We start from the raw sequence: 9,059 nt of genomic DNA, 5'->3' as shown, positions 1-9,059 counted from the left end.
GGGGTTAATTTTATAACCTGCTACTTTGCCAAAGTTTTGAATCAGCTTGAGTAATTTGGGAGTGGAGTCTATGGGATTCTTTAAATACAAGATCATGTCATCTGCAAAGAGGGAGAGTTTTATTCTTCTTTCCCTATTTGGATCCCCTTTATGTCTGCATCTTGTCTTATTGCTGTAGCTAGGCATTCTAATACTAGACTGAAGAGAAGTGGAGAGAGTGGGCATCCTTGTCTTGTTCCTGAGTTAAGAGGAAATGGCTTTAGTTTTTCACCATTGAGTATAATGCTGGCTGTAGGTTTGTCATATACAGCCTTTATTGTATTGAGGAATGTTCCATGGATTCCTAATTTTTCCAACACCTTCATCATAAAGGGGTGTTGGATCTTGTCGAATGCTTTTTCTGCATCTATTGAGATAACCATGTGGTTCTTATTCTTGCTCCTGTTGATATGATGAATAATATTAATTGATTTGGGTATATTGAACCAGCTTTGCATCCCTGAAATGAATCCTGTTTGATCGTGGTGTATGATTTTTTGGATGAATTGTTGAAGTCGATTGGCCAAAATTTTGTTGAGAAGTTTTGCATCAATGTTCATCAAAGAAATGGGTCTATAGTTCTCTTTCTTTGATGAGTCCCTGCCTGGTTTTGGGATGAGGGTTATGATGACTTCATAGAATGTGTTCGGTAGTGAGCTTTCTCTTTCAATTTCATTGACGAGTTGGAGGAGTATTGGTGTGAGCTCTGCTTTGAAGGCCTTGTAAAATTCCGCTGTAAAACCATTTGGTCCTGGACTTTTCTTAGCTGGGAGGTCTCTTATTGCTGTTTCTATTTCAATGCCTGATATGGGCCTGTTAAGCTGGTTTAACTCATCTTAGTTTAGTTTTGGCATGTCAATATTTGCTAGGAAAAGGTCTATTTCTGTCAAGTTCTCAAACTTATTAGCATAAAGTTTTGAGAAGTATTCCCTTATAATGTTCTGAATCTTGGTTGTTTCCGTGGTGATGTTTCCATTCTCATCTCTGAGTTTATTAATTTGGGTGTGTTCTCTTCTTTTTCTGATAAGATTTGCTAAGGGTCTGTCAATTTTGTTAAGTTTTTCGAAGAACCAACTCTTTGTTTCGTTGATTCTTTCTATAGTTTTTTTGGATTCTAATTCATTTAATTCTGATTTAATTTTTATTATTTCTTTCCGTCTACTGGATTGGGGTTTATCTAGCTCCTCTTTTTCAAGGAGGTTTAGATGTGTCATTAAATTGTTAGTTTCAGGTCTCTCCAATTTGTTGATGTAGGAGCTCAGAGCTATAAACTTGCCTCTGAGTTCTGCCTTTGCTGTGTCCTAGAGGAGCTGGTAATTTGTGTGTTCATTTTTGTGAATAGCATGAACATTTGAATTTCCTTTCTAATCTCTTCCATGACCCACTCTTGATCAGCAGTGTGTTGTTCAGCCTCCATGTGATACCAGACTTTCTTTGGTGGCTTTTGGTGTTGAGTTCTAATTTTATTCCCTTGTGGTCAGAGAGAATGTAAGATATAACTTCAATGTTTCTGAATTTAGACAAGTTTGCTTTGTGGCCTAAAATGTGGTCTATTTTAGAAAACGTTCCATGTGCTGCTGAGAAAAACGTGTATTCTGATGCTGCTGGGTGAAATGTTCGGTAGATGTCTGTTAAGTCTAGTTGATCTATGCAGCTGCTTAGATCTGTGGTTTCTCTGTTGAGTTTTTGCCGAGTTGATCTATCTAGTGGAGAGAGTGGTGTGTTAAAAATCCCCAACAATTAATGTCTTTGGATCTATATGGGATTTGAGGGAAAGTAGTGTTTCTTTGATAAATTTGGGTGCTCCATTGTTTGGCGAATAGATATTTAGAATTGTAATATCCTCCTGAAGGAGAGATCCTTTAATTAGTATGTAGCGACCTTCTTTATCTCTTCTCACGAATTTTAATTTGAAGTCTATTTTATCTGATATTAAGATTGCAACTCCCGCCTGTTTATGGGGGCCGTTTGCTTGGTAGATTTTGTTCCAGCCTTTAACATTGAAAATGTGTTTGTTTTACGGGCAAGATGTGACTCCTGCAGGCAGCAGATAGAAGGGTCTTGCTTTTTAATCCAACTAGACAGTCTATGTCGCTTAATTGGAGAGTTCAGTCCGTTAACGTTAAGAGATAGGACTGAGAGGTATTTGGGAGTTCCTGCCATGTTATCCACCTTCTTGGGGGCTGCGAAAACTGGGTTCTTCCTATGGTTCTTGGATTCTCAGTTTGGGTGCAGTTTCTTGGCCTTTGTTGCGGTCTTCTTGGTTTCTATGTGTAGGACATCTTTAAGAATCTTTTGTAGGGCTGGTTTGGTGGAGATGTATTGTTTCAATTTTTCTTTGCTATGGAAGGTTTTTATTTGGCCTTCAGTTATGAAGGAGAGTTTAGCTGGGTAAAGTATTCTTGGTTGATAGTTGTTTGTTTTTAGGGCATGGCATACATCATTCCAGGCTCTTTTTGCTTTGATTGTCTCTGCTGAGAAATCTGAGGTGATTCTAATTGGTTTCCCTTTATTGGTGATTACCCTTTTCTCCTTGACAGCTTTAAGGATCTTTTCCTTGGTCTGAGTTGATTCTGTGTGGATTATAATGTGACGGTGGGATGTCCTATTCTGGTCTGGTCTATTTGGGGTTCTAAAAGCTTCTTGTATCTGAATAGGCCTATCTTTTTGTATGTTTGGGAAGTTCTCTGCTAGGATCCTGTTAAACTAATTTCCTAGACCATTAACTTCTATTTCTAGGTGCTCCTCTACACCCATTATCCTTAGATTAGGCCTTCTGATGGTGTCTTCCAGGTGTTGGATAGATCTATCATACTTCTTGGACTTGTCTTGGATGGTTGTATGTTCTTTCTCTATAATATCTAGGCTGTCTTCAATCCCTGAGATTCGATCTTCTGCATGGTCTAACCTGTCAAGACTCTCTACTTTGTTTTTTATCTCTTTTCCTTCTAGTTGGTCAGCTTTGATGGCTTCAAGTTCTTTGTTGAAGCTCTGTTTTAGGTCTTGTATGAATTTCTTTACTTCCTTAATTTGGTGTTCAGTGTTTGTCCTCAAATCACTTAGTTGATTGGTTATGGTTTCTTTGGACTCCCATTCCTTCTGTTGGATTCCCTTCAGCATTCCCTTTGTGGTCTCCCTGACTTCCTTCAGCTCTTTGTTAATGCATTCCATGAATGCCTTTAGTGATCTTTGTGTGTTCTCTACCTGGTCTCTCAATTCCTGAATTACTCTTTGATTAGCTTCCTCCCGTTTGTGGGATTCCTGCAGTTCTCTTTCCTCCCGTTCGTGGGATTCCTGCAGTTCTCTTTGAGTGTTCTCAGCCTGCTCACGCCATTCCTCCCTTTCTCTTTGAGTATTCTCAAGTTGTTCACGCAAATCCTGTATCAGTTTTTGAGTAGCTTCCTCACGCTTATGATATTCCTGTATAAACTTTTGGGATGCCTCCTCTCTCTCCCTATCACGCTCATACAGAGTCCTTTGTAAGTTGTCAAACTTCTCATTTATCATGTTTGCCACCAGTGTTTGTAGAGCTATTTGGGAACTCTCCTCTGGATTGTTCATTATCTGATCTGACCCCTGATTATCAAGATTGGGAATTGAGATACCCGGATTTGCCATTTTTCTTGTGTTTTTTCGGCTTACTCTGCCTATTTGAGATGAAAATAGCACCAGTTTTGTGCTAGAACACTATCTTAAGGCAACCATCAACCAACGTTTGCATTTATACAGTCAATAGTCTACAGATACAATCTAGTTCAACAGATACATCTATTCAACATCAAACAACTATATGTTAATGAGCTTCGAACCGCAGAGAAGAATTTGGAAAACCAGAAATTTTTAGGGTTAGGGAGAGATGTGGGTAAAAATTAGGAATAGATTGGTGTGGGGAGGCACAGGGAGAGTTAACTATGTCCTAATCTCAATGCAGGAAATAGGTTGGGTAGGATGTAAGTAGAGAGGGAGAGAAAAAGAAGAAAGGGAAAGGGAAATGAAAAGAGACCAGAAAAAAAAATTAGAAACGTAAAAATTAATATAGTTATGGAGATTGAAAGACCATCTATTTAGAGAGGAATGTGAATATAATGAGAAAACAGGAGGGAGATAGAGGAGATGTGAAAAACTTAAAAAATGCTTAAAATATTATATAGGTATAAAGAGGTAGTACTGCTATTAAGGAATTTAAGTCTCAGAGGTTTTGGATTGAGTAATAAATTTGTGGATTAAGTGTGTACACAATGGGGGATAGGGTCTGCTATTTAACTATGGGTTTATCAGGATGTGCAGGACAAGAGTTAAGTCACATACAGAAGAACAAAAGAAAGGAAAAGGTGAAAAGGATAAGAAAGGGAGAAAAAAAAAGATCAGAAGTTCAGTAGAGCTAGACAAAAAACAAAAAGATAATTAAGAAAGAAAGAAAAAGAGAGAGAAGAAAAGAAAAGAAAGGAAAACATACATTCATGTATTCCTAAAATAAAAATTATAAGAGGGAAAAAAAGTTACTGGAAAACAATTATTTTTTCAAAAAAGGCAAAAATTAAAGATTAATAAAAATTTTAGAAAAGGAAAAAAAATGTTTTATATTTATAAGGTACCAAAAAAAAAGAAAAAAGAAAAGAAGAAAAAAAGTTCTTTGATTTTTTTTTTTGATTTTTTTTGGGAGGGGTGGGAAGAATCCTGTATCTCCCTTTTGTCTGTAACCAGCCTCTTGTTGGAGTCTCTGGTCAGATTGAGGTCCTGTGGCTTGATTGGTTTCTTAAGTCAGTTTGTTCGAACAGGCAGAAAAAAGCTCTGCTTTACACAAGATTTTGAGATCCCCCTCCCAGGTTAGTTTAACGGGAGGGTGATCTGCTTTGAGAATCACAAAAGAGGGGTGATGAGGCTAGGTTCTGGTAGAGTTGAGGCCTTTCAACAAACAGTAGCTTTTCCCTGGGGCTATTTTGTGAAAAATTCACAGAGCCCACCCTGGAGCCATTCTCAGGGTTTCTGTTTTTCAATTGATTGTGGAGGCTGCTACAGGGAGGGGCAGCCTCTGGCTCTGGTTACCCAGTGAGGAAAGCCACTCCAATGGCTGGTGCCGGAGCTGGGTGACTTTTCCCTGGATGGAGCTGAGTCTGTCAGGTCACTTCGCCGTTAAGTTCTTGTGACCTGTTAAATGACTCGTTTTATTCCAAGGCCTGAGTTGGAGCTAGCAGCTCCTCCGAGCTTTGTCGGTATCCAAGATGGAGATCACCGGTGCTGGGGGGGGGAGGGGTGGCCTTCCCTCCTCTGCTCCCTGAGAAGGAGTGAGGACATCGGGCTTCTACTCACGCCGAGTCTTGGATCCTGGGTCATCTCTGGTCTGCAAACTGCAGGATGAAGATGTCCGCTCCTTGTTGGTTCTTGCTGGTGTTGAGTAGAATCCTCTCGCCCGCTGCGTCTGGCTCCTTTGTCCCGGACTCTCTGTGTGAGCACTCAGGTATGGCTGCGGCTGCAGTCGCCGCTGCAACCCTGTAGCCGCTGCAACCCTGCCGCCACCGCAGCGGCTGCTGGCAGGCGCTCAGATGTGTCTCCTTGTCTTTTCTTCCCCTCTCTTGTCTAACTCTCTGTCCTGTGATGGCACACTTGGTGTGATTCTCTGGCTTAGGACTGTTCACTGGAACTCTAAAACTGCTTTCTATGCGAGAGCTTGTTCAGATTCCAGCTTCTCCTCCGCCATCTTCCCGGAACTCTCATAACTGTTTTTCATTTCTTGCATCTGAAGAATGAAAAATATGGAATACTTCACAAATTTTCATATCATCCTTGTGCAAAAGTCATGTTAATCTCTGTATTGTAATTCAGGTAGACATGCTGCTGAAGCATGTAGTATCTTCTAAATTTACATAGTTAATGATGCAAACTTAAGATAGGCATATATCCTTGGTTGCCTATTTGCAACCAGGAAACATATTGTTCCCAAATTTGCTATTCATCTTATTTCTGCAAAATTCTGTGTATGGTGGAAACAACTTATATTGTTTGTTCAATTGCTCACATTTGCAATTTTTTGTCAATAACTATTTTAAGTCTTTTTCATTTGAAATTTGATCATACTTTGAAGCCTTCATAGCTAGGTCCAAAGGTGATGGATTTTCAAGTACTTATTTTTTAACTGATTTAGCTTTGTGGAGCTAATGGATTCAAAGTAAGCCTTGCTTAAGAGCTACTTCTAAACTTCTGCAGCTTAAAATTTCTCAAATGAGGTCTTACTGGCACAAATGTCTGCCTGACCCTTTACTCTTGCTCCATGTAAGAACAGACCTACCAGAATATCTTAACCTGACAGCATAGATTGTCTTATTGGAGCAAAACTAATCTTAGTTACAAAGGATCATAAAGTGATGAACAGTTCAGACAGAACTGTTCAGACTAAGCCAGGCGCTGATGGCTCATGCCTGTAATCCTATCTACTCAGGAGGCTCCAGGAGAAGTCCATATGTTTCTCCTTGTTATTAGGCCTTAAATTGGTAATGTTTTAATCACAGTGTTTCCTCTTGCCTCTAGGCTGTACATCTCCGAATGGTAAAGCTTTAAGTTTAATTCTACCAAACACTGAGGTAGAGGTAATGGAATAATATTTTAAAACAGTTGCCTTTGTTACCTTAACCACAAGAGAACAATGCAAAGCATTTTTTTATATTATATATACTTATATATTTTATATTTATGTGCTGATTTTATATTTCACACAGTGAATCTTACTGGAATTAATTTATAATTTGACAAATTAATTGATATTTATTACAATAAATAGATTGGAATATAAATAATCAGGATTAGAATATATATTAGAATATAAAAAGTATCAATGCAGTGTTTTCAGTATAAACTTGTGATACCTTCTAATTGTTCTTGGTTTCTGAATTCACATGGTAAAAAAAACAATGTTGTTTTCTTTATTCTATAAGGGATTTTACTCTGCTGCTCTGTTTATTGTTTTAACTCGCTGGTCCCAAACTGTTTTTCTCCATATTTCTGAAGCATTCCTACTGATTATACTCAAATTTTGCTGATATGATGTCTAAAAGGTATTATTCTTCCACAGGATCCACGGGTCCTAGGATCCCAGGTCCCAGTTACCTGCATCATCAAATAACTAGGGCAAGAGATCTCACCGAGGCCCATGCAACATACCAACAGAAAGTAATTGAAGACCCATCTTAATTTCTCATTTCCTATATTTCAGGGGCCCAATTCCTTAAAATGCAGGAATTAGCAGTAAGCACTTGGGAAATGCAAGGCAACTTAAAATGCAATATGAAATCACAAAATGTGAAAGTACAGTAATTCAAACTTTCTATTTTCAGATGACCATCCCATAGGAGTGAACAAGACCACAAATGTCACAAAATGATTTGTAATACCCCTCTTCTAATGATTAATGAATGATTTCAGTCTAGCATCATCAGGCCAAAAAATAGTTCCTGGAAAGATAGATCCATAATTGATCTACCAATGCTAGGAATATTTGTCATACAGTTCAAATATAATTCAGAAAAAACATTGAGAAGAACCTTATTGCTTCAAAACACTAGTACTTCAGTCAAACTTGGTTCTGTAGTGTAAAAAGGTTGTCATTCTCAAACCAATGATAACCTACATTTAATCTCCTGAAAGTATATTCCTTTTCAAATAAACTCTTTAAAATCACATTTGCCAAAATAACACAAGTAGATGATATTTAGTGACGTTACTAGTTTTTCAAGTGTAGGGAGCAAGTTAAAATAGAGTTGATTTATTTACCCAGCACTAATGCCAAACAGGTTCAACCATTCATTAAAGTGAAGAAATAGGACCCCTCACCATTTGTGTTTTTCAGTAGGTGCTTTCGAAAATTTGTTAAATAGATCAGCCTCACATATTTCAAACCAAAACATTAGCTAATAAAGTAAATTTCATCACATAAAAAATACTTTTTAAAAAGTCATGAATAGTTGCCCTATCATATGGTGTTTTATGTTTTCCCTATCTGTCTAACATAGTAAGAAATATGACTTTAAGTCTTGAATATGGGTACTCATCAGATATTTGACAAACATAAAATCTGTCTTCTTTCTCTATCATATTCCTCTACAGTAGTAAATTTTAGTTTTCTTCTTTTTCCAAAACTCATAGGTAGTAGAAAATATTATCCCATGTAAAATAAAATAATCACAAACCACTTTACAAAGCCATAGGAATACATTCTCAGCCATTTTTAAACTTTCTTGTTGACTACAGATTAATCTTCCAAATGGAGGGGAATAAAATCAGGTCTAGGTGCTTCATGTCTCCAGGCTTGCAAATTGTTACTTCAGATGAATGAATTATGGAAATATAAGCTGACATCAGTTTAAGTATATGCAGAATTGAAACTCCATGGAATGTATATAAACCTTTCAAAGTAGGAGCAGACAGTTTAACAGAATGACTATCAGGAAGTTGAAACCAGAGAGGAATAATTGTAAAGACATAGAATGAATGAAAAATGGCACAAGGGTCAAGTACAGCTAGAATACTCAATGTACACATGTGAGAAAGGAAGTGGTAAATCAGAAATAAATCTTGTAGAAGGGGTTGGTTGAGAAGGATAGAAGGAGTGACTCTGATCCAGGAACATTGGACAATTAGATGGACATACTTAATTGAAACACACTAGCACAACCTTTTGTAATTCAGTGAAAAAATACAACAAAAAACACAAACACACAAAAAGCACAACCAAACAGCAATCTCTATAGAGTATGATGATGACTTCTCAAAATTTTAAATAGTTAATGAAGGACAATCTTGTGAAAAGCATACAAAGTTGTTTAAAGTGGGCAGTTTGGGGTAGAGGAGAATTTTTAACAGATTTAAATATATTGTTTTAGGTTATAAATCACCTATATCTGCTGCAAATATTTTCTTCTGCATGTTCTCTTGGTCTGAACTGTATACTCCAATCCTGAGCCACACTTGATAGCTTGTAAAGATAGAATGGAAGAAACAAGATCAAGAACCCATTACTCCACCGGAGA

The 9,059-nt window shown here is 37.5% G+C and overlaps 1 pseudogene; it reads right to left on the bottom strand.

Moving 5' to 3' along the window:
- Positions 1–5,786: 5,786 nt before the first annotated feature.
- Positions 5,787–5,883, bottom strand: LOC122101435 (annotated as a pseudogene).
- Positions 5,884–9,059: the final 3,176 nt, after the last annotated feature.

The sequence above is a fragment of the Dipodomys spectabilis genome, unplaced genomic scaffold, assembly GCF_019054845.1.
Source record: "Dipodomys spectabilis isolate Male_0828 unplaced genomic scaffold, ASM1905484v1 ptg000662l, whole genome shotgun sequence".
In the NCBI taxonomy this organism is placed as follows: Eukaryota; Metazoa; Chordata; class Mammalia; order Rodentia; family Heteromyidae; genus Dipodomys; species Dipodomys spectabilis.
This window is presented reverse-complemented; position numbering and strand designations above follow the sequence as displayed.